This window comes from Terrapene carolina, unplaced genomic scaffold (genome assembly GCF_002925995.2).
Source record: "Terrapene carolina triunguis isolate 2854851 unplaced genomic scaffold, T_m_triunguis-2.0 Scaffold131, whole genome shotgun sequence".
Taxonomy (NCBI): Eukaryota; Metazoa; Chordata; order Testudines; family Emydidae; genus Terrapene; species Terrapene triunguis.
The window spans coordinates 11720748-11747951 of NW_020664482.1; the positions used below are offsets into that span (position 1 = coordinate 11720748).

The 27204-nt window shown below is 42.1% G+C and overlaps 1 protein-coding gene across 1 annotated transcript in view; it reads right to left on the reverse strand.

Moving 5' to 3' along the window:
• The window catches only part of IL1RAPL2 (interleukin 1 receptor accessory protein like 2), a 514527-nt gene that overhangs the window by 257015 nt on the left and 230308 nt on the right, over positions 1-27204 (reverse strand). The gene's annotated exons all lie outside the window — the stretch shown is intronic.

The window sequence follows — 27204 nt, forward strand, 5'->3', positions numbered from 1 at the left end:
GCTGTGCAATGCAATCATGCTTAATGGAGCAACGGGGAAGATGTGGCCAGGGTCCTTTTGATGTCAGATTATGTTCTTTGGTTAAAATTTCTTTTAATTGGATTTCCAGGCTCTGTAGCTTTGATACTTCACCTTAAAAAATGCAATTTACTACCACTTCTCAATCTCTTTCACTACAATCTTCTTTACTAATGGGAAACATTAAGGTCCAAATCCAGCAATTGGTTGCATACGGGCTGACTGCAATCAACAGGGCTTTGCAAGGCACAGCAGTCCACAATTTGCTGCTTGATGCCTAACATAGGTACATTGGATCAAAAATTTATCCTTTATGTAATTCCCTTGACTTCAGTGGGATTACATCAGGATGGATATCATCCCCAGGCCAGCTGGTATATATCCTCAGCTGATATATTTCAGGGTAGATCCATTGACTTCGATGTAGCCATACTGATTTTCATCAACCGAAGGCCTGGCTATGTTTTATAACCATGTGGCCTCTTTCTGTGTCTATCCAATATCCATCGCTAAACAGTAAATGTTAATTTCTTTCATTTACTCTGCCAGCTATTCTTTATTTCATGCATACCTCTAATTGCTCTGACACATTAACTATTATTTTTTCATTACCTTCCTAAAGGAATGTACAAAGCCATTTCTTAAATTGTTTATTTGCCGGGATCTCAAACCGAGTCCGTGAGCTTTGGATCAGTCAATAATTCTACCACTGATGCATGAGCCAGAAAATATTCTAGTATGTTGGTTCAGCAAAGCTGACCACAGTAAAAATGAATAGACTCTTATGACTCTGAATACACACAAAGCATATCAGGTGAGTAAGAAGATCCCATTCTTACAGTCTCATTTTTCAGAGAGTCACAATTTAAAGGTATTAGGAAAAGGTTTGCACTTAGAACTTAGTCCAAATCTGAAAATGCAGCTTCTGAAACTGAATTTTGAAGATCATTCTTTTTTTTTTTTTTGCTATTTCTGTCAAGACATTTTCAATTATTTTTATCCTGTCTCTTAGCACTTCCATGTCCACTAGCTCCTCACTGAACAACTGAAACAAACATTAAGCATCCTTTAACTCCACCTTATCAATTCATCTATTTTCCATTTTCACTTGGAGGCATATTTTCCCTTTCTGGTTATTTCTCCCTCCCTCTCTTATTCTAAAGTGAAGGTTGAGGTTAGTTTGACTCTGCAAAGCACATTAGAATAATGCAGTGTGCATGAAAGACACTATAAAGTCAAGTGGTAGTTCATAGCCAAATTACAAAGGAAGAAGACTGGCTGAGCCTTACCTACAGCAGCTACTAGCATAATAATCTAGAGACCCTATGGGACAGATCCTCAGCTGGTGTCAGTACCTAGGAGCCCCAATCATATACCAAGACCCCATTGTGCTAGGTGCTGTCCATACAGAGAACAAAAAGACAATCCCTGCTCCAAAGAGCTTACAATTTAAGTATGATGGACAACAGATGGATGTAGACAGACAAGTACAAAGCTAGTGAGAGGCATTATGGCCTAGTGGATAGACCTGTCGAGTGGGATTTGGGAGACCTGGGTTATGTTCCATTATGGGAATAATCATACTGACCTCTTCTGTAAAACACCTTGAGATCTATGGGTGAAAATGCTATCTAAGAGCTATTATTATTAAAACAATATTGTCTCACTCTTTGTCAAATTTGTTATAGCTCCCGTGAAGCCAATGGAGCTCCGATAGTTTACACCAGCTCAGGATCTGTGTATCAAAAGGAAAAGGAAAGCAACACACTCTTTACACTAGACTCATTTTTTTCTCTCTGATTGTATCCAAATACAACAAAGAACAAACCTGCAGCTGGGCTCAGACTAGTCGGACACCAGAAGCAGCAGTGATCAGACTAGTCGGACACCAGATGCAGCAGTGGAAGGGGGGGGATGTTTGTGCATGTGACACATCACGCCATTGTTTCTGCCCACGTAGGGGTTCTTCGGTTCATTTCCTCGGCTAGATAGCCAACTAGCTTAAAGGAGCATTCCGTGAGATGCTAATTACGGAGAGCAGAGAGATGTCAAGAACTGAGTGAAAATGAGGTAATGATTTATAATAGGGCTTCTAACATTTGATGACATTTAGAAAAAAAATCTTGCAGTGAGCATGGACTAAATCTTAATTATCGAAGAAAGACTAATCAAACAGAAGATGACTTCTTCCCCCCCTAACTATTTTTCCTCTTGTTAAAAAGCATAATCAAGAATGCTTCCTCTTACGTAGCCGGAGAGGCTAAAATCTAGGTCAGGCTGCCTAAGTTTATGTGTAGCTGGAATTTTTCTCCTTGCTCTGCTGTCAATCACTGAAGTGTATGAATTGTTAGATTAATCTGGAGCATTCTCAAAGCAGTCATTAGAAATGACTGGAGCTGCTAAGGCGGAGTTTGACGCTCTATTATCATGAACTAAGTTTGCCATCATTGTGTCGGCTTGCTCTCGCTATGGGGTATGTTCACGTCAATGAGGAGAAAAAAATGAATGACAAAGAAAAGCCAGGAGAGGCACTGTGCTATATAATAAATGTATGTGACATGTATTCTTTCCAACCCAATAATCTACCGCTTCTTAAGAAGGGCCTCATCTAAAGCCCATTCAAGTCAATGGTAAACTTGCTACGCAGGTGTATTTTAGATATTTGCTGTACAACAATAAAGAGAGTTAGTTAAAATATCTTTTCGGCATTCAGAGCAGTGAGAGTACACAGAGCGCAACAAATGCTGCATATTACTTTTCACAGAGCGCCAGTGACATGCACCGAAACTACAAACTATGCCTTCCAGTATAGTCCTACTTTCCATTCATAAAATAATAAACGTGAATTACACAGAGTCTCATTAGTGCTGATCACAATCTAGCTATTTACCTAGTCTCAAGTCCCTTCTGAGGAGCTGGACCTGCTGCGTGCTGATTCCATGTTCCACAGAGATGGTTGCATTTCTGTGGCTCTAAAGACCCATAATTAGGGCTGGTTTCCTGTTGGGGAGGCTGCCTCCCCTACTGCTCCTCTGGAACTGATCACCTGCCAAAACCAGACTCTTTCCCACCGGCTGAGGTGAGGGCCTTTTAAAGATCACTTGGTCTGGTACAGCATTTCCTACTTCTACATGGAAGAGTCTCTGGCACGAAAAATAGAGGAGGAAAGGGTGTGGCCTGTTTGGAATGACAATTTAATAGCTTTTCTGGTTTACTTTAAACAAGGGAAACACTTGTAGACAGCAGAAAGGGAGTAGGAGAGAGTTGAGCTCTGGCAGTTCCATGAGTCCAATCAATTTCTTCCACTTCCCATTGCAATATCCTGTACAATGCACTACATTAGTCAGTGTTGGCTGGCTATATGTTAGATCTGATTTAAGTCAATTTTCCACAAGCACCAACTCAGGGAATGGAAGTCAATGAGAGATGAAAGACATGAGCTATTATTCCAAATTCTCTCTCATGTAGGTGATACTGTTTTATCATCTTTTGAATAATAAAGCAAATTTTATTTCTGTTTCATTTCCTGTCCCTTCCAGAACTGGCAGTAATCCCTAATGCATGCATGCAGGCCTAATGGAGTTTGCCATCTAATTCTCATTGGCTTTCAACAGTATTTGACACCTGAACCCCATAGAGTCCTCTGAAGATCCCAGCTCTAGTTGCTTCTCTAGTGAAATTGTTTACAGACCAGATCCAATCAACATAGCCTAATGTTATCCCCATAATGAAGAACGGGATGATGCCTTCAATAGTGAAGTGAAAGGGAAGACTTTAAATATATACAGTGAATTACAAATTAACTTTGCTGCCAACAATTTCCTGTATTTCTGTGCTAGCAATCATCCTACAATGTGTATTGAATTTCCTCCATTTTTTAGTAATTTAACATGATTGTTATTTTAAATATACCTAGTGGTCTAGGGAATCTGGGTGCATTTTACATGAACCATAATAATTTATGAGCAATTATAGAAGAGCATGTACATAGTCTCTGAGTAATTTGTCTTTCTGCTTCCTGTCATATAAATAATTTTTGCATTGTGAATCTGCCTGTAATCATTTTTGTAAGGTCCTGTCATGCAGAGCAATTTATACCATGGGATTCTTATACACGTCTGTCTACCTAGTTATCTGAAATCTAATTTTAAACTCAAGTAAACTAAAAATAAATAAAAAAGAATGAACTAGCTAATTTACTACATTTATTATTGCTCACACACTAATGCAGTACAGAAGAAAACAGTACACGTTTGACTTTAATCATTTCGTAAGAACAACATTCTTCTGAAATAAAAGTAATATTTTTATTTACTAGTTGTATTATAACTAGCGTCTGAACCCCCCAGCTAAGAATGGGAACCATTTTGCTTGGGGCTTGTGATGGGGTTCTGGAGGCCTCAGAATCCTACCACACCCATCCCAGAAAGGAGCTGTGGAGCTAAATCCTCCAAGAGGCCTAGGTAGACTGCTCAGGAGGCAGCCTATCAGGGAAAGGCTGCAGGGAGCAGCCAATCAGAGGGTTGCAGACCCATGTAAAAGAAGGTGCAGAGCCAGAGACAGGCAATTCCTTGCTGGAGCCAGAGGAGTGCAGATGGTGCTCCTGGCTGGCTGAAGGGAACCGCAGAACCAAGGATAGAGCAGTTGCTGGCAGTGACTAGGGGAGCAAGACGGAGATCCAGGCTGGCTGTTTGGACTTGCTGTATGCCCTACAGTAAAGGTGAAGCACACGTGAAAGTGAAGGGGCTGTGGGGAAGTGACCCAGGGAACTGAAAGCAGTTTAGATAAAGGGACATGGCAGCATGTGGCTGCTATTCTTAGGTCCCTGGGCTGGGACCTGGACTAGTGGGTGGGTCCAGGCCCGCCCCCCTCCAATAAGCCACTGGGGAAGTGGCCTACAATTAGACAGTTATAACCCTCCTGAAGTAGATCTGAACTGTTAAGAGGCTGCGCTGAAGAGCTGGGGTCAGAACAGACCAAAGTGGGTGAAGAGTCTCCAGGGAGAAGCCCTGGGGGCACAGCCCCCTACCAGGGTCAGGAGTGCTTAAAGACTTTGTTGGACTAATACCCCGGCAGGGGTCTGTTTGAGTTGTTCCATACAGACTGTGTGACTTGGTCAGAGGGCTGAGTCACTAGAACAGGGATCGGCAACCTTTGGCACACGGCCCACCAGGGAAAGCCGCTGGCTGGCCGGGCCGGTTTGTTTACCTGCAGCGTCCGCAGGTTCGGCCGATCGCAGCTCCCACTGGCTGCGGTTCGCCGTCCCAGGCCAATGGGGGCTGCGGGAAGCGGTGCGGGCCAAGGGATGTGCAAACCGCGGCCAGTGGGAGCTGCGATCGGCCGAACCTGCGGACACTGCAGGTAAACAAACTGGCCTGGCCCGCCAGCGGATTTCCCTGGCGGGCCGCATGCCAAAGGTTGCCGATCTCTGCACTAGAAGCTGCCGGAAGGGGTCATCACAGACTGAAAGAGGTGCAGACACACACCTGAACAAGGAGGTGCTCATGAGAGGTGGGTGCCACCCTGTTACAGGGCTGTATCGATACATAGAGAGATGTTATCCCTGCCTCAAAGAGTTTACAATCTAAATAGACAGAGAAGGGACGTGACTAGTCCCAGGATTTTAGATGATGCTATTTAAGAGGAAGTATTCTGTGCACGGAGGAACTTGGGCTTTGGGTTGTACAGCTTGAGAACAACCCATCTTAAAGCTCCTTTGTTGAATAACAGCGATCACAGCTACGATCAGTGAAATTACAAGTAGCTGGTCAAGAGCTAAGGGGGAAAAGGGAAAGAGTGATAACAAAAGGCTTCACTGGTGGCATTTAAGAGCATTCAAGAGTATTGCCTTTACCAGCATGAGAGGTGCCAGTCCAGACATGTCAAGCAGTGAGGAAAAGAGGAGGAAACACAATAGCCAAGCGATAGAAATCAGTGATGTTTCTTTTCTATGCAGCATTGGTCAGACGTGATTTAATGAGCTACAGTTTGATGCTATTTTTATTTCAAGTAATATTGGCTTTTCTTCTGACTATATTCTCATTTGAAATTGCATTTCAACAGAAAGGGACACAAATACAATAAATGAACAAATATTTCCATATAAGATGATGGCATTTTTAGAGATCCACCTTCTATGCTTCTTAGGGAAAAAAATACCTTTGCTAGGATTAGAGGTGGGTGAATTATGCAAAAGTTTTTCTTTAACAACCTATTTGAATTTAAAATTGAATAATAGTTATTATTTATTATTAGTAGTATGATAGTCCTAGGAGTCCAGGCCTGGATCAGAACCCCCCTTGTTCTAGGTGCTGTACAAACAGAAAACCAAAACACTGTCCTTATCTCCCCCCCCCACCCCAAAAGCTTGGAGTTCACCTGTGCTCACCCCCATTTGTCTGTGCTTGTAACTGAGCAACTGAGTTTTACCGGTACAACTGTTTGTGAATGTCAAACGGTGCAAATGCTGCAAAATTCCAATGCTGCGGCGTTCAGAAAGAACACACTTTAATTTCACACGTGCAAGTGTTCACATTGAGTGAGATCATATGGTCAGTCAATCAGGGCACAGAAATGGACACATCTGCCCAGAGAGCCTGGCTGAAATTTTTTTTCATCTAAAACTTCACATTTCAACAAGAAGGGCCAAAATTTACATGAAAGATGTTGCAGAAGTTATTCCAGTTTTTGACCAGCTAACAAACCATAACAGTGCAAAACTGCTCACATTCCAAATATTAATGCTCAGTCTAGAAAAGAGAAATATTTTAAATTTGTCAGATAAAACTGGAATAATTAATATGTTTGAAAAAATTGTTCTGTGCTTGTAGATACACATACATAAACACAAGCAGAAAGAGAAGCTGGATAATTGTTTGGAGAAGCCTTTACACTAGTGACAGGAGAGAGAAATAGATTCTAAATACATCAACATGTTAGGCTTTTATAGCATTTAAGCACATAAGGAAAAGAAGACAGTAATGAAATGTTTTAAGTGGCCACAAAAGGAATCAGTCAAAATAAGTTGCCCAATAGTGACAGTCCTTAGTTAAAGTTCAAACACAATTTTATGGGGGCTACTTAATATGATTGTTTAAGTCCGGTAATTGCTATAGGAAGTGGTCTTTATCTTTATGGAGTGAAGAGTTGCTAGAGATATGGGATTACCTATCATAAAAGGAGAGAGACCTGAGGGAGAAAAATATATAGGGCCTGATTTTTCGAAGGTGTTGAATCCAGGGGGTCAGGGAACAAAACAAAACAAAGCAAATTTTCCTTTCAGGGAAATTCCAATGAAATGAAAGTGTTTGACATTTCCAATGAAAACTCAGTTTCAAAGAAATCAAACACTTCCTGCAAAATTAGCATAACTGAAAACCAAGTTCCATGTTGGTTAAAAAGTTGAGAGAAATTTTTCAATCAGCCCTTGTGCTGAACACCCAAAATTCCATTTGGGGTTGTAAAAGACACAGCGCCATGGGTCCAAAATGAGGGGGCAGCCTCCTTTCTGTGCCTGCTCTGCCCCCACTTACGCAATCACGCAGGGCTAGGAGCCATCTAGTCTTTTATGCAACATGCTAAAGGCGGCACATGTTAGACACACATGACCAATCTGAAAATCAAAGTCCAGCTTTGGAACATCAGTGAATTCTCAGCTTCCGGGAGTTGTGCATATTCATGAGATCTGAACTTGGAAATTCCTTTTGAAAAATAAAATATAGCAGTAGGGTCAGTAGACATTACTGGCCAAGGACATTTCGTACAGTAGAACTTGTCAGATCTGCTGGGCAAATTGATGGCTCCAATGCCAGCTTTTCACATGGCATTTTATCACAGGGATTTTCAAGAATACTTGCTGATGGAGAGAAAAGCAAATGGGAGCTGGCAGGTAAAAGTGTGCCTGAGACAGGGAGTTCTGAAATACATTGTGTTGTGGAAAGGGAGTCTCTGGCTGGTCTCATAACAATCTTTTCTTCCTCTTCTAAATCAGATGTTCTGGAGACAGATCGACCTGAACTGAACTCTCCTTCTGATGCTGTGCTGTTGGTTTTGAGCTGATTTGTATCCTTAGCAATGAGAGAAAAAAAAAAAAAAAAAAGAGAGCCAAAAAGCAGCAGTTTAAAATGCAGATCCGCATCCCAAATTAACAGATGGGACAGTTTTGATCTTGTAATCAGTTTCCAATTTGGTATGTTAAAATAAATGGGAGAGAGGTTAGAGCTTGTGTACTGTATAGTTGGTTGTTTTAAAATATTTAGTTTAATGGCTCGCCTCTGTACGGCTGACACAACGTTATCAAATAATGTAAAAGGCACACTGAAAAACAAACTAGACAAATAGGTCACCTAGAAATAAGGGACTATGTTTCATTTCCTTATGTTTTTGTATACTTTATGAAGTCCCAAAAGTGACTCCGGAGCGCAGGACTGAGTCTATTCAAAGCCCAGTTTTGAGTCCCCTCTGTAATTTTCTAAAACAACTTCTTTCCACCAGAGATTTCCTTTCTGTACTGTATGCCCAAAGAAGGATTTGATTTGATTTTGGAAGGTATCACGATAATCAGACACACTGTGTTGGAGCTATGAGACCTAGAACTATTTTAAAAAAAACAAATGTATTGACCAGGCTTTGTTCACACATAACTTCTTCACAATGAAAAAATGATCCTATCAATTTAGCATCTTTTTCCGTTCACGGAACCTCCCTGCCTTGACTGGATGAACCACCAAAATTTCCAGTGAGAATACTGAATTTGCTTTCCACAAACAAACTAGATCTCAAATGTTCATGGAAAGCATACTCCAAAGTATGGCTGAAGGGACTTCAAATAAACAATTTGAATGAATATTTGATGAAAATATATTTGCATTATTCACCCAGCTCTAGTCCAGAAATGACTTACTATAAAACGTGAAGCTGGTTTATTACACAAATCTTCAATCATTTGTTTCTTTTAACTGAATTAGAGTACACAACTTTTTATTTTAGACATTGAATTCTAACACCTGGGGACAACGTGAGGGTCATCAGGTATCTTAGAATTTTTATGAGATGCCTGCCTGAGATGCCACCTATCCTAATTTAAACTTTCACTTTGAAGAAGTCGTTAACCGTCTTCACTCTAAAGATGGCCTTCAGAATATAAAGTGATCACTAGTGACTCAGTCCTACAAAGGAATCCATGAGGGAGCACAATCATATCTGATCTAAAATTCGGACAAGCCAATCCAGACCATGGCAAGATTGATTTCAATAGAGAGGTCCCAAGAATCTCTCTATAGATTTTTATAATATTCTAATAAAAAATGAATAGTCCAGGAGAATCCTATTGAAAATGGGCTATCGGCACGTGAGGGGTTAAAATTCATCCAAGCTACATAATTGCATTGACATTATCATCAATGTATCTAAGTGCTTTGCAACCATTAATGGATTTTATCCTCCCTGCACTCCTAAGAGGCAGGGAAATATTATCCCCATTTTACAGATGGGGAATTGAGGCACAGGGAAGATTAAGTGAGTTGCCCAAGGTTGCAAAAAAAAAGTCTGTAGCTGAGTTTGGAATTAAACCTGGGTTTCCTGAATCCCTGGCCAATAGCCTCTCCAGTGGATCATCCTTCCTCCCCAGCAAGGCCACAGGCAGAAAAATTATAGGGCAGATACTGCAGCCTTGAGGCTTCTGCTAGAGCTTCCGAGCCTCTGCTCCACAGTTTGGCCCAGTCTGATTGTGTAGCTACAAAATAAAAATCTGTCTATGCTCCATAATCAGTATGTCCATGTAATGCATCAGTATAATCAGAATTGCTTGTGAGACCTTTCACTGCAATACGTAAACTAGAGCTAGTCAATTTTGAAAAGTTATTTTGCTTGTTGTTGGAAAATGGCCTTTTTTTTTTAGAATTAAGAAAATAAGAGAGAGAGTTGGAGAGGAAAAAACAGGGGGAAAAATTGAATCCAAACATTTTCATATCTGAAAAATTTGATAAAAAGCAGTCACAAAAATGAATAAAGGGAAAATTGTAGTTTTCTAAACCTGCAAAACAAAAGTGATACCAAACTTTTCCACCAATATTTACCTTTTTTTTACTAGCTCTATGTGAAACTAAAAGGACAAAGATCAGCCCTGAAGAAGTCAGTAGAATCACCCTGGGTAATTTATTCCAAAGTGTAAATTCAAGCAAATGTAGTAAAGATAATTCCTCACTCAATCTGCCCAACCATCTCTTTGCCGCTTTTATGCACACTAACATCACTGGCCAAACTAGAGAGAGATGCTAATATTTCTTGTTGTATTCTTTTCCAGAGTAAAAGAAAGGGTGATCAGAGCAATTGTAAGGAACCGATGAACCATAAAAACAAAACAAAAAAAAACCACAGAGAAAATAAGAAAAGCCGCCTGAAAATATTCAAGTGTAGTTATGAATAGAAACTGTCTAACTGAAAACTCCAGGCAAGGATCAAGACCAGGGAATGTGCTCTTATAACTGGAGATGTAGACAGTTACTTTTGTAAGTGCTGCTGACTGTATGACGTCTCTTTATGCAGATTCTCTGCACTAGTTTTGATATTCTCCAGCCAGTCACATGAACCCAGGGAGGGGGGGTTCATTTGTCCAATTTCAATTTGTTGGCATTATACAAACTTTGGAAACAAAGATGAGGTCATTTCAATAATTGATGAGCCTCTTTCCATTAGAGTCCCTTTGAATAACATTACTGAAGGTAAAGCAAATGGAAACTTGGGTCCCAGATCAGGTTGCTGCAGTCTCAAGTAATCACACAATCAGGAAGCTCCATGTACAATGCCTACTATTCTCAGCAGGAAACAATACAGTCCCGGGGAGTGGGTAATAATAAGAATTTAAAAGGAGAGGAGAGTGAAACTATTAATTTTCTTGTCCCCTGGGGCAGAGGGACTATTCTTTATGCAACTAATCAGTTTATTTTTCTATTTGTCTTTGGAGCGTATGGATAGTTTGAGTTGAATGATCATTCGGGGTAGAGCATGTTCCCCTGGAATCTGGATTAGGGTAGGCAGGTATATTCCCTGTTGAATATATGGGACCAAATTCACATTTTGTGTAATTCCATTACCTGCCTAGAGGAAACCTTCAGTGGCATAGATCCACTATCATGGCTTTTATGCCACCTCTGTCCTGATCTGGGAGGAAATAGGGATGAGTTGGAGGGAGCAACCTGCACCCTGGGGATCCGTGACTGTCGGAACAGCTCGTGCCGTTTATCTCATCCCTTTGTTGAGGGCTTGTGAGCATTCTGCACCACCTAACCCTTGTGGATCAGCAACATGGTGTTTGTGGATAGGGTAGAAGATTTTAGGCAGCTATGCAGTGGGACACCTGTTCATGAGCATTTGTTCTAATCCCAAATTCCTGTTCAGTCCAATCACATTCAGGTCCTTTACGAGTTATTTGTAAACATTCATGTATATGGATTGCTGTTCAGAGGAATGCTTGGGAAATGGTTAATTCTTCAGATGACAATCCATATCTGCATGGGAGCAAGAGTATTCATTATTCATTATGTCATATATGTTGCTTATTATCACTATTCCTTAGTCTCCTGCTTTAAAGGTTTCAGCCATCCAACCAGGGAGTGGAAACAATACCATATAACCTAGGCAACCAGTCCCATATCATAAATAGTGAATACAGTAGATAGAGTGAACACTTTGGATCAACGATTTTCATCCTATACATTCACAAACTATTTGGTGAATACTTGGGGAAAACAAATAGATGAGTTGAAGTTAGGATCTGTTCATGAACAGGAAAACAAAACCATACGTTATATTCATCTGAATTTATTTGTGATGAGTAATTCAACTAACTCCAGTCCTTTTCTTTGTCACTAAGCATTTGACTTTGAATCTTTAATCACACTTACAATTTTACTGTTGTTCATGCCATTCCTTCCATCATCTGGCAGAGATAATTTCAGTGGCAGTCAGCCAATTAGCATTTCCACTTGCATGACAGGTAGACCTTTGCTTGAAAAGGTGATGACCCAAGATCCAACCTAAGTAGTAATTTTCTCTCTCATTTTAATCCATTAGCTGCATGTATGCAGTAGAATTTAAATCTGAAATTCCCTTTCACAGCAACAGAACATGTATAATTTCATTTCTTGAGACTGAACACTTACAAATCAAAGCAATATTAGACTTTATTGGACAATAGGGAACGGAATTTTTAGAGGATTGTTTGATCAAAAAGTAAATGCCAATAATGTGTTCTAAACACACAAGTGGCTTCAGAATAAGACATAGACGACGTTACAAATTTAACAAATATACAAGTTTCTGTACAAATTACACAAATATAAAATTATTCCAATTGTAAGACATTATAATATTATTAAAATGTATAGTAGGAAATATGAAGGAAAATCACTGTGGAAAATGATGTTTCTGTATTGTCATGAAACATTTCATAATACAGGCCTATATTAAAGCTGTATCTGCCAACCTACAGCGTAATTTTATGTTCTGTACCCAATGTATCTTTTCCATTTACAATATATGGTAAGTACGTTTTCAGCATATAATATATTTTTCTTTAAAGTATGATATAGGTTGTAACATTATGATTTGTCTGTAGTAAATACTACAGCATCAGCTCTCAAACTTGCAATAGGTATATTGTACTTTGTTGTGTACTGCACCTTTAAATTTCTAAGAATTCTACCTGTGCTGAGACGGTAGCCATTTTGTTCTCAAGATTGCAGCAGTTTGTTATAAAAGTACACACTAAGGCTATGTCTACACTGTGAGCTAGGAGTGAAAGTCCCCTGCTCATATACACATACTTGCTCTACCTTGATGAGCCTGAGCATAACTAGCAGTATAGCCGGGATAGCACAGGTAACGGTAATGGGAGGCACAGATTAGGCATGCTGAGTACAAACCTACCTGCAATCAGTGGGTGTGTACTCAGCTGCCACTACCCATGCTCCTGCAGCTACACTGCTAGTTATACTCACACTAGTCCATAAGAGCTAGCTCGAGGACATGGACGTAAGCAGGGGAATCACACTTCTAGCATGTTGTGCAGACATAGCCAACCATTCACAGTGCTCTCTCTTGTGGATACTTATGTTCCTTCTTGTTGTTTTCCTTAATCTAAATTAAAAACCTTTCAAACTTAAGTACACAGATGCTTTATGGATATGGAAAAAAAACCCACCCCAATCTGTACTGGTTTGGACAATTACTACAGAATAACAACTGTTGCCTTTGTTATCTTTTAATTAGAGCCACTATGCAATAAATATTTGCATATTGGCCTGCATAACTGTTCAATGCCCAGTACAGTATGTTTTCAGTATCATATTCCCAAATACATCCTTTAGTGCATGTATCTGATTGTTTACCTAGTTAGGGTTTGTTCTTTTCAAAGACATATGCACTATCATAATTATGCTCCTGGCATTTGCTGCCCTCCTCCAACAATGGCAATAGTTATTAAATATGTATGGCATCTTTCACACGCTTGTGTAACTTAATGAGCCACATGACAAGACTGGCAGCTGGAGTGTATCATTTATTAGTAAAGCAAAAGTGACTAACTACACTTATTAATACATAAGTTGTTTCTAGCTCGCAGCAATATAAAACAAACAGCAGCAATTGTATTTTATTTATATAGCTCCTTTCATCCCGAAGGATATCAAAGCACTTTACAAAGCATGGAGCCACCTCTGTGGGGTTAGGATGTCAGTATACTGTGCAGCAGGGGAAGGGGAAGAGGAGGAGGAGGGGGCATTTAAATTTAGGACACCAGGCCAAACCCAATGCTTGTGAAAAGTACCATGGGATTCTTTATATCTATACAAGCACTTGGTTTTTAACGTTTCATTCATTATACATCCCAGCCCATTATCTACAGTTTCATTCTGCACTTGCGGCATCAGTCACCGAGTCGTTATTTGAGGCCTCATTGCTCAAATTAAAAAGATGCTGAAAATAAAACTTAAAAAACTATTTACCTGTATTCCTGATAATCCAGGAGATTGAAAAAATTCTGTCAGTTTCAATAGTCTAATTTGCTTTTCACTATTTGTACTGACTAGCCACACTTCACTTGGACACTGAGAGGAGAGTGCTCAGTTTTTAATAAATTTCACTTCTTGGTTCTTAACCCAAGCACAATCATATAATGTTCTCAGTTGAGTAGAAGGAAGTGGAAATGACTGATTGAGGGCATGTATTTGGGGGAAAAGAAGAGGATGGCTATTCTTGCCGCCAAGTTAAAGAAGTATGGGCTGGATGAATGGACTGTAAGGTGGATAGAAAGCTGGCTAGATCGTCGGGCTCAACGGGTAGTGATCAATGGCTCCATGTCTAGTTGGCAGCCGGTTTCAAGCGGAGTGCCCCAAGGGTCGGTCCTGGGGCCGGTTTTGTTTAATATCTTTATTAATGATCTGGAGGATGGTGTGGACTGCACTCTCAGCAAGTTTGCAGATGACACTAAACTAGGAGGCGTGGTAGATACACTAGAGGGTAGGGATCGGATACAGAGGGACCTAGACAAATTAGAGGATTGGGCCAAAAAAAACCTGATGAGGTTCAACAAGGATAAGTGCAGAGTCCTGCACTTAGGACGGAAGAATCCCATGCACTGCAACAGACTAGGGACCGAATGGCTAGGTAGCAGTTCTGCAGAAAAGGACCTAGGGGGTCACAGTGGACGAGAAGCTGGATATGAGTCAACAGTGTGCTCTTGTTGCCAAGAAGGCTAACGGCATTTTGGGCGGTATAAGTAGGGGCATTGCCAGCAGATCGAGGGACGTGATCGTTCCCCTTTATTCGACATTGGTGAGGCCTCATCTGGAATACTGTGTCCAGTTTTGGGCCCCACACTACAAGAAGGATGTGGAAAAATTGGAAAGAGTCCAGCGGAGGGCAACAAAAATGATTAGGGGTCTGGAGCACATGACTTATGAGGAGAGGCTGAGGGAACTGGGATTGTTTAGTCTCCAGAAGAGAAGAATGAGGGGGGATTTGATAGCAGCCTTCAACTACCTGAAGGGGGGTTCCAAAGAGGATGGAGCTCGGCTGTTCTCAGTGGTGGCAGATGACAGAACAAGGAGCAATGGTCTCAAGTTGCAGTGGGGGAGGTCCAGGTTGGATATTAGGAAACACTATTTCACTAGGAGGGTGGTGAAGCACTGGAATGCATTACCTAGGGAGGTGGTGGAGTCTCCTTCCTTGGAGGTTTTTAAGGCCCGGCTTGACAAAGCCCTGGCTGGGATGATTTAGTTGGGAATTGGTCCTGCTTTGAGCAGGGGGTTGGACTAGATGACCTCTTGAGGTCCCTTCCAACCCTGATATTCTATGATTCTATTAGCATGGGTAGGTTAGATAAGTAGTTCCGAGCCTCGAGCTTGTGGCTCTTTCAGAGAAAAGGCGCTGAAAAGTTTCAGAAAGGAATATAACAAATTGGAAAATACACACGTTTCTGTGCTACAAAAATCAGGCCTTAATTCTGCTTCTATTAAGGTTAATGGAACAATGGAACTTCCAGTGAATTCTGCTTCTATTAAGGTTAATGGAACTCCCAGTGAATTCAATGGCAGCAGGATCAGCTGTCTCATCTATAAACAACAGGTCCAGTCCTAAAAGGTGCTGCAGCATGCTTCCTATGAGGTGCTGGCAGCCTTCAACTCCCACTGAGGTCAGCAGGAGTTGATCATGTCCTGCAACCTTGCAGAGTCAGGCCCTACTAGATTGGGAAGCACATCTATGTTGTAACATTGGGAAAGGGGAGAGAAAGAGACATAAATAGGGATATAAAATAGAAAATTAAAAAATTGTAAATGTCAGCCAAACTCTTTTGAAGGAAAATTGCTGAGATAGAGAAGAACTTCTCCACGGATGGAGAAAACACTTGATTTTTTTTTTTTAATTATTGAAATACAAGTGACATGAAAGCAATCATTTTCTTTAATTTTTCATGTCACTTGTGAAAGAAATGATATTTCATCTTAGGCTTGACAGTGTAATAAATGCAATTAAAACGATTTGCATATTAAAGACATTATTACTCCTTCATTGTAAATATTTCCAACATGATGACTTTGAAAAGAATTCCTTGCAAACAGCATACACATACTTATGTCAGATTTTGCATAATCTGAAATCATGTTGTGTCAAGCTGTCAATTTTACGAATTCTTCTAAGCTTCTGCAAATCTCATTTTATAATCTCTCTTAAGAGGCATTTGATTCCACATCATTGAAAGTAACCAGTGGTTGTGATGTGTTAATTTTTATGCAAGGGAAATAATAGGGTGCCAGAACTACCCTTCCAGCCAACCGGTATTTTGAAAAGCTGTGCTAAATTTTCAGTCTCCATGACAGCCTGCCTAAGGCAGCATAACCCTTTATAATATAATTTTTTGCCATAGTTTAAAACCAAATATTCAAAAAATATGTCATCAAAAGTGATGAGAGCTGAAGTTTCTCTTTCTCTGGGATGGATCAGTGCGCCCTAGGTAATGAATGTCGGAAAATATAACCTCATTTGTGATGAGCTACAAGCTTAAGATAGCAAAAAGCTTTATTAAAGACACAGTTGCTATTAGTACTGCCACTTGCGAGTCGTTCTTCAAAGAGGAAAAACCTCCTCTGCAGACATAAGGACCCTGTGTAAGTTTGCTTCTGCTGCCCAGGTGTGGATAAGATTCCTGGTACCGCACAGAGGGTATGCAACCTCTCTGAATTATGGGACATATCTCAACAGGGTCCCACTGCAACTGAAAGACCAAAGTGTGGGGGCATGGCTTGGAAGGGGCGAAGGGCTGGTGGATCCATCAGTCTTCTCTCTCTCTCAAACACAAATCAGGAGTATTTTGCAGTAAAAAGAGATTTTCCAGCCTGGACTGCTAGGGGATAGATGTTCCACTGACTTATGGATGCTGCATGCTAGGGGGATTACAAGCATAAACCTCACACAAAACAGTCCACACTTCATGCTCTCTAAACTACTGCTAGCCCAACATTATTCCTGCCTACCCTGGGTTTTTAAATGAAATTACACATCACCTGTAGCTTCATATCTAAATGAAAAATTGTTGTTCAAATTGAACCTCAGAAAATCAAGTCAAAAGTTAATGAGATTTAAATTAGTAACGGCCAAAGCTTTCCCTTAAAAAAAACATTATCGATTTTAAAGAGCTACCTAATGAAAAAGAATGGCATTCATTTAGAGTTGGCATGAGCTGCATTAGAGATTCATTTATAATAATAAAGAAGGATATGTTTCACAGTAAAATGGATCAGCACAATTTATGTACATGTGTGTGATGATTTAACTACACATTCCTTAAGCATTTAATTACATTTGCATTTTATCAATTGGTGAATTTGGTGCATATGAAAGTGAACGACTTACAGTCACAGCAAGAGCCAAACCTAACACTGATGCTGGACAAGTTCCCATGAACACATAGCTCTGCTCTTGAACCTGGCATTAACCTACAACAGCTTTATCATCAGTCTCGTCCCTCTCAAACCAAGCAAGCAAAACTTGCCTCTTCTGCCATGGTCAAGTGTCCACTAGGGAATGGGAAAAGAATGAGATTAAATTGTGTTTTCCCCACTCAAGCCAGAATCTCAACTCAAGTTTTCAATTTTTCCTCAGCAAAAGTTAGCAAGTATTTCAATAAAAACAGTCACATAAAAAACTCAATTGTCCTCTGAAGATCTGGTGTGCCAAATATGAAGAGTAAATTCAATCATTAAAGGGTGATTCAGAGATATGAGTCCTGGTGGTACCTCAGACTTAACTGTGGAGTTGCTACCAATGTCTCCATGATGCATCTTGACAGTTAACTCTACGGGTGCCACTTCACAACATAGGTAGTAGTAGAATGGATGGACAGTCCATTGGTTAAGGTGCTAGCCTGGGAACTGTGTGATCGAGTTCATTTCCCTGATCCATTGCAGACTTACTGTGTGGCCTTGACAAGTCACTAAGGCCTGGTCTACACTAACACCCCAATTCGATCTAAGGTACGCAACTTCAGCTACATGAATAACGTAGCTGAAGTCGACATACCTTAGTTCGAACTTACCGCGGTTCAGACGCGGTCCACACGCAGCAGGCAGGCTCCCCCGTCGACTCCGCGGTACTCCTCTCCCTGAGGTGGAGTACCGCAGTCGACGGCGAGCACTTCCGGGATCGATTTATCGCGTCCAGACCGGACGCAATAAATCGAACCCGGAAGTTCGATTGCCAGCCGTCGAACTACCGCGGTAGTGTAGACCTGGCCTTAGTCTCTCTGACTACATCTGTAAAATGGGGATAATGGCTAGGGTTACCATCCGTCCATATTTCCCCGGACATGTCCGGCTTTTGCGTCTCTAAATAGCCGTCCGGGAGGAATTGGTAACAAGGTTAAAATGTCCGGGGGGGTTTTCTCCCTCGCCTCCCTCCCTCCCTCCCTTCCATGCAGAGTGTGGCTGCTGATTGGGCGGCTTGGCCGATTGAGCTGCTCCCATTGGCCTCCAGCAGCCAGAGCCCTCCCCTGTTCCTCCCTCCCTCTGTCTGCAGCCCTGTGTAACACACAAACCAACCCACCGGGCAGCGTGTTTTGCCTTCACGTGGAGCCAGAATGGTAAGGGGAGTCGGGGGGGCAGTCAGGGAGCGGGGGAGTGTTAGATGGGTCCCCGGCCTCCACTTGTCCGCCCCCCATGGGCCCTCCCCGCCTGCCTCTCCCTTGCCTGCTTGTACTGCCAGAGCCAGCAGCAACTGCTGTCTGCTGCCCCCGGGTCCTAGCGTCCCCCATCCACTAATGGGAAGACAGGCTGCCCTTACCCTGCCCTTCCACCCTAGCCCTGAGCCTCTCCAACACCCCAAACCCCTCAGCCCCAGCCCTCATCCCCCCACACCCTAATCCTCTGTCCCAGCCCTTAGCCTCCTCCTGCATCATGAACCCCTCATCCTCAGACCCACAACCCTCACCCCTGCATCCCCTCCTATCCCCAAACTCCCTCCCAAACCCCCTCCTCCATTCCCACACACCCCCTCCTGCCCTCAAACTCCCTCCCAAAGCCTGCACCCCCTCCCTTTGCACCGCCTCCCACCCCCAAACTCCATCCCAGAGCCTGCACCCTGCACCCCTCCTGCACCCTAATCCCCAGCCCAGGACCTGCATCCCAGACCTCCTACCCCCACCCAACCCCCCTCCCAGAGCCTTAGGCAGGTGGGGGGGTGGGTTCTGGGCACCACCAAAATTTCTACAACCCTGCCACCCATGCGAGTGGATAAGGGTCGGGGCAGTCAGGGGACAGGTAGGGTCCTAGGGGTGGGGGGTTCAGGGTTCTGAGGGGGGCAGTCAGGGGGTGGAAAGTGGGAGGGAGTGGATGGGGCGGAGGCGGGGCTAGGGCGGGTCTTCCCCCCCCCCCCCGTGTCCTCTTTTTTGATTGTGGAAATATGGTAACCCTAATAATGGCACCACCATACTTCACAGGTTAATTACAGCAAAGATTGTGAGATGCTCAGATACTACAGCAAAGGGGGCCATAGAAGCACCCTAAGTAGTAATAATAACAATACCTCTCTTTTACATAGCACTTTTCATCAGTAGATCTCAAAGTGCTTTGGGTCAGTATCATTATCCACATTTTACAAATGGGAAAACTGAGGCACCAGGCAGTGATGTTAATTGCTGACACTCCCCTAGCAGGCCAATAGCAGAGTCAGAACTAGAAACCAGATTTTCACAGCATATGTGAATTTATGCTGAAGAACTAGGAGAAAGTGGTAAAGGTCTAAAAGAGCACTCATAGATGTTCTAAAAGACACTGAAAGTGAAAGAAGAAATAAAATGTGTTTGGGGTAGGGAGGATCTAGGCTTCCAAATAGCACCTTTAATTGCGAAGGTGAAGGTTTTGCAAGTTAGACAAATGTATAATGTAACACAATGATAAAATGTTCATTAAGAAGCCAAGATAGCTAAGGAGAATGGTAATGGGGGATGGAGAATTTCACCTCTATGTCACCAGTTCAAATTTAGATCAAATCAGTTGTGACCTAATGTTACCATTTCACAGAGGACATCAAATGAGTTAGTCTTCGCAAGTGTGTTTCCTGATGAACAGTTGTCTATATCACACAACCTACAACAATTGGCAGTCTTAGCACAAAAGAGGTCATTGACATTACCGGTACCTTTCATTAGCATTCATTTAGATTTATATCCCACCACTTTATGAAGAAAGGTTATCAGAACAAGTTCTGTAACTCTCAATTATTTCACGTGTGGTTGGCTGCAACGTTTGTGAGCCCTGAACAATATTTTTCACTGTTGTTTTCCCCCCACTGAACTTTATTATGTCCATTTGTATTTTGCAAACCAGTAAAACTTGCAAACTGAGTTTTAAACTTAGCTTGACTTTCCCAGGTGAGCTTCTGGACGCGTGTTTGCACTGCTTTAATCATCACAGGGGGAAAGTCATGCAGCCAGTGTGCTGTCTATAGAGGGATTGTAGTTCTTATTTGAGGAAGTTTACAACTAAGAATATTTTTTCTGTTTTCCTAATGGAATGCTTTACAAGAGAAAAGCAATTTCTTCGGGGGGTTGGGAGAGGAGGTTGTGTGTGTGCATGGGCGCTCGCATAAACGATGGGCTGAATCATTCAAGTATTGCTTTTGCTTCAGATTTTGCCAAGTCCATTATGTGTTTCAACAGACGTTCATATTCAGACTAGACCTGGCATTGTGCTTTTAAAGCCTCATGCTGGAATTTTCAAAGGAAACGCCTCCTGTGCTTAATTCCAAGAGAATCTCTTATAACTATGCCAATTCCAGTCTTTTTCAGGGCTTACCTGCCCAGATGGTGAAGACTATCTTAATAGAACCGTTTGGAAGGAGAAAAAAATAGATCCACCATTCATTGCCAGGATTTACATGCTAATGAATTTCCACAGCCATTAAGGATGCACTTTCAACTGTGATTTTCTTTTGTTAAAAAATGGTCTAGTCTGGCCTTTGTCAACTGAGTTTTGTTAACCTCGACACTTGCAAAACAACTATGCTAATATGACATTCTACATCCACCCATTCGTCCCTTTCATGCCACCTAACAATGAACCATGACAATCCCCTTACAACCCTTAATATTTGGCCATATGACTACTTTGGAAGTTGCTTTTATATTACTTTCACTGTCCCAATTCGCTGTCATTTATAACAGAAGCAGAGCGCACCTGTGCTGTGAACTGAGTAAATGACACAGAATATGCTATCTGGTCAGAAATCTATTTGATATAGAACTAGATAAGTTCATGGAGGATAGGTCCATCAATGGCTATTAGCCAGGATGGGCAGGGATGGTGTCCCTAGGCTCTGTTTGCCAGAAGCTGGGAATGGGCGACAGGGGACGGGTCACTTGATGATTTCCTGTTCTGTTCATTCCCTTTGGGGCACCTGGCATTGGCCACTGTCGGAAGACAGTATACTAGGCTAGATGGACCTTTGTCTGACCCAGTATGGCCGTTATGTTCTTATATGATGTTGGTTTATTAAAAATGGCTATAATGCTAGTAACTTAGAATAAAAAAACTTGGGGCTACTATACATCTACACACACCCAGGAAATAATCCATGTTTCCATATCTCTTTATAGTATACATTTTAACACAAGTAAAATAAAAAAGTCAATATTCATCTTACTCCTAATGTTAGCTATCACTACAGGTGCTCTATAAGATGCTCATGGTAAACAGGGAGTATTGGAGAATTCAGGATATTCAAACAAATCTCACAGTTATAAGATAAAAGAGAGACAATCAACTGTCCTTTTCTTACCAATATTATCCAAATGTACCTATGTTCCCTCATTTAAAGTGCAACCACTTTATATTCTATAGGGATGGGAAGGAAGGGAAATGACACTCCATCAGCAAGGTCAGGCGGACTTTACATGAACCTTACGTTAACAGTTTACAATTATTATTGTTATTTATTGGATTTACAATAATGCCTACAGGTCCCAACCAAAATCGGTGCTCCATTGTGCTAGGCACTGCCCAAACACAACATGAATGAGTCTTCCGCCTCTCAAGAGTTTACAATCTAAATAGAAAACCCTGAAAACGCGTGAAAGATATTTTTATTAGCCCCGTGTCACGGGTGGAGCAGCAGACCTGGAGGCTCCAGTTCAGAAAGACAGTCTTATCCAGAAGAGCATTGAGGCACATCCTCGACAGGTGCTGAACAGCTGTTCTGAACGAGGGCCTAAGCCACTTGCTCCAGGTCATGCAAGAAGTCTGTGACAGAGCCAGGAATTGAATGTAGATCCTTTAAGTCCCTGTCCAGGGCTGCAACCGCAAGACCAGCCTTCCTCTCTGGCTATGGGTTAATAACACCTAGTTTGAAATCATTAACCTTTCCCCTTCTAGTTTAAACTCAAAGCTCTTTGAAGGCTGGCAGAAAAGAATGTGCTTTTGACTGAATGTAATGGACGCCCGTGTTGTGTGTTAGGGACAGAAGAATTCCAGAAAAGCTTGACTGTCCCTCCTGGGAGCCCTGTATTCAATGTCTATAACCTGAATTTATTTTTTCCATCAGAATTTCCCTTTCCTGCCCTGCTGTTTTTCTCTCAGTCTCTCTGTATTGGTTTTTCACACTGCTATAATATGCTACATTTTCCACCCTGGGTTTCCCTCTCCATCTTTCCTCTCTGCCCATTTTTTGCTCCTGTTTTCAAGCTATAAATGGAGTGAGAACCAGTAATGTTCAAGTCAAACTCTCAAACCCACCCAGGCAGATCCTGTTTGCAATTAGCAACAAAAGTCTGCTCATCCCTACCTTTAAAGCTCAAATGGACCAAAGAGAGTGCGCTCAGGTAAAGAGCCACACAATGTTGAGGTTAAGTTTGTTGTTCATGTAGGATGATGCTGAAATCTCGAGAGCTGGGCTCACAAGATGTGCACAATTTTGAGCTGAAAACTCATGCAAGGAGGCCTCACTGTTTTGAATCTAACATGGGAAAAAGTAGCATAGGGATGAATTTAGAGGCTTATCCCAAATCCCCACTCTCCCGACCCAGATTTGAAGGGGTTCAGATTGGAGGTTCTGGTTTTCTCTGCTTTGAAGAAGACCCTGCCTTTGACAATATTCAAGAATTTACAGCTGATCTCTTCATTATCCCTGGTTCCAGAAGCGATGTGTGGGAAGGCACATGGGGTCATGCCCCCGCCCCGGATTTCTGTCACGGTTTATATTTTTATTTCTTTTTTTGCAGGGAGTGGGTTCAAAATACATGTCCCTCCCATTATCAAAAGTTGACGCATTGCTTCTGCCTGGTTCTAGATAGGAGCCTCCTCACTGCATGCTTATCACATAAAGGGATAACAGCTGACACAACTATTCCTTTCTAGGAGTGGATAAAGAAACGGTTTCAGATTACTCTTGAAGAACGCATTACCTTCTCTAGGAAAAGTGTCGCTCCTGGCTTTTTTGAAGCCTACCTTTCTTTTCAGTTGGTCCCTAATTTAGGAGGCTACATAACCGAAAAGACCAGTATGGAAACGCCGAGCCTTTTACCTCCTGATCTGTGGTTGAAGTCTGGCTCAGGCTGTTGAGGTCCAGCAGTCACATGAGGGCTGCATCGGGAACCTATGTGACGTGGTGATTTAAATCCATTTCCTAGTGCACAGGTGTGCACATCGCCCCATCAATATTGGCACTAAACTGCACCCCGTTTTTTTTAACCTTGCCGTTTTAACATAGAGCAACCAACTAGTCATGTAGATAACCATCCTCTCATCCATACATGATTCATTATCCACCATATTAAGACTGATACTCACTAGCAGGATAGTATGGCACTTGCACTGCGGCTTGTACCAATTTTCTGAATAAAGAGAGCACCAAGACCTCCAGAACTGCCAACCCAGCATGTTTCAGAAACACCTACTCATTTGGTTTATTGTATCATTGACTTTACACCATGTTTTTAGCCCTATTGACCCCCCAAAGCTTATGAAAAGTTCTTTCAAACTCAGACTTCAGTGTATTTCCTTTATTTTATTTGTGTGGGGTCTTTTTAATAGATATTATTTCTGCATGTCTGGAGTATTGTAGCCATAAAGGTATTTGTACAAACAATTATGTTTTCTTATTTTATTAGCCAGACCCTTTCCTTTCAAACAGAAAATAACTAACCTAACTTTTTCATACAGATAGATACAGCGAGCCAACTACTGTATCTGCATTTTGCTGAGCTGTGAAGCTTCCTACCTCTTCTGACAATTGTTCAGGGATGCCGTAAGAAGCAAAAGTTTATAGTTCAGGGCAAGGGTTATCATAATTCCACTTTGGCCACATTTCATTTATGGATGAGCTTCCAAATCTTCTCATTCATCATGGCTATGAGGTCTAGGAGCCAAAACTTTAGCTTTCACAATAGCTGCTTTAAAAATGTATTTCGTTTTTGGGGAGGGAACTAATAATAAGCATCACCATTGCTCTCACTATCCTCTTCAGGAAGTACAAGCTTCCTACCACTCCCCTTTCCTCCATACTTCCACAGTTACAGGTAGGGTTTTAACCAGACTAGTGCCATGGAAGTGAAGTGATTACTATGCATTGTGTTACCGTAGCACTTAAGAGCCCTAGTCATGGACCAGGTCCCCATTGTGTTAGGAGCTGTACACACACTTGTGATATCCCCACATGCAGTACTTTAGAAACATTGTCTGGAAGTTTCAGAAGGCACCCTGTTCCCTTAGGCCCAACTCTCTTTGGCCCCTTGGAAAATCCCAGCTCTTACACCCATCTCCTGATTATCTAGGCACATTGGATTCATGGGTCATGGCTTCCGTTGCACTGCAATATCACAGGAGCAGAGGGAGAGAGAGAACAGCTAACTGTGCTGGGGTTGTCGTGGTTTTTGAAATCAAGCACAAAGCCAACTGTCCATCTCTCATTGGAGGGAATGGGGGAAGAGGAGGAAAGATGCTTAGAGCGCGAGAGTTTGCCAAAGTTCACCTCACGCTACTTGGTCAGCGGAGAGCAAGCCTTGGGAACTACAGAACATGGCTGCACTGAGCTGGCTGAACATTCCATTTTGGCAAGGGCGGGAGCTGCTGAAAGGAAACGTAACACTTGGAAAAGTGGCAACAGTGTCGCGCTCTCTTGGAATGGGACACTATTTGTCATCTGCGAGGACAGATGGGTAATGAATGCATCAGAGGCCGGGGAAGAGACACGAAGTCCAAACACTGCACCGATAGGTGGGCCTCACTTTTCCTCAAATAGCTTGAGCCCTGTGGGAGCCCGAGCAGCTGGTTGTCCAGGAACAACTACACAAATAGCTAAAGCTTTTTATAAATGGATGCCTCAAGTTAGTGGTATGAAAAATCCAGGATTCAGACAAGCAAGAGCAGGATTATCACAACAAGCAGCTTTGAGAGAGGCACAGGGCTCTGGACTGGAAATCAGGAGACCTGGGTTCTATGCATAGTTCAGTCCCTGCCCTAATCGGTAGCCTTGGGCAAGTCATTCCCCCGCCATCCTTTGCCTGCCTTGTCCAGACTGTCAGCAATTCAGGACAGAGCCTGTACAGTATCTAGCACAATGGGGCTTTATCTCAGTGGGGACCCTCTGGTGTTACTGTACCTCAAATAAGTAACAATATAGGGCCCAATTCTCCTCTCATTACATGGATATACTGCAGAATAACTCCACTGACTTCAGTGGGTTACTCCAACTTTAGACTGGTGCAATGCAGGAAATTTGGTCTTTAGTGTTAATATTTATTACATAGTTATTGAGAACTAGAAAGTGAGACAAAGGATGTATTCTCCTACTACTATGTCTGCTTTCCACCTGTCCCCACACAGCATGACTCCAGGACTTTCTCTTCTTGATCCTTCCGCCGCTTTTCTCTTTCTGGCCCTAGATCCAAGTAGGTCCCCCAGGAAGTGAAGTCGCCACTGTAACCTACAGAAAAGCTCTGGTTCCCTCTACTCTGCCAGTGGCTGCTTTTCTTGTTTTCTTTTCTTATTTTGTAGCAGCTTTATTACTATTAGAGCTGAGTTTGTACTGCTGTCAGGGAAACAGCACATAGGACCTAGAAAGGGACGGCATTTTCTCTAGTATCCAACAATGACTTTTTTTAATGCATGTATTTGAGGAGCCTCTGTCTAGGATGCTGTATACATACTAGCCCATAATGAGCCAGGGTAAGAATGTGGAGGATCCTAGGGAACAGTCAAAAGAGGTGGCTTGATTATGGCCTGGTCTACACTATGACTTTAATTCGGATTTAGCTGCGTTAATCCGAATTAACCCTTCACCCTCCACACTACAGAGCCAGTTAATTCGAATTAAAGGGCGCTTTAAATCGATTTCTGTACTCCACCTCGACGAACGGAGTAGTGTCAAACTCGATTTTGTTAATTCGAATTAGGGTTAGTGTGGCCGCACACCACCGAATTAATGTGATTAAAATAAATGGGGTAGTGTGGCCGCACACCACCGAATTAATGTGGTTAAAAACCGAATTAATGTGCTTAGTGTGGCCGGGCACAATCGAATTTATACAACCTGTTTCCCAAATTCGAATTATCTAAATTCGGATTAATCCTGTAGTGTAGACATACCCTATGAGGTGGCTCAGGTGATCTAGGAAGGGAACTAACTGAGGTGCTGGGTTTCTTCTATTTCCTATTCACCACTTGCCATATAAGTGTTTCCAGGAATTCTGATAAGTTCATTGATTTATTTTAACAGTATCAAACAATACGATCAAAGTAAGTTTGGCACATAGATTTCTACAACTGAGGAAACTCTCATCTCAAGAGGAAGAATAATCCGGTGGTTAGGGTACTAGCCTAGGACACAGGTAGGATGACCAAATAGCAAGTGTGAAAAATCAGGACGTGGGTGGGGGGTAATAGGTACTGTGACAGACCCAGACCAATGGGGTACAAGAGTCTGGTAGAGGGCAAATATACTGGTCACTGGATGAGTAGTTTTCTGTTCCCTGAGTGACCAGAGCAGGGGCTGCACTAGAGTAATCAGGAACCTGCTAGAACCAGTTAAGGCAGGCAGGCTAATTAGGACATCTGGAGCCAATTAAGAAGAAGCTGCTAGAATCAATTAAGGCAGGCTAATCAGGGCACCTGGGTTTTAAAAGGAGCTCACTTCAGTTTGTGG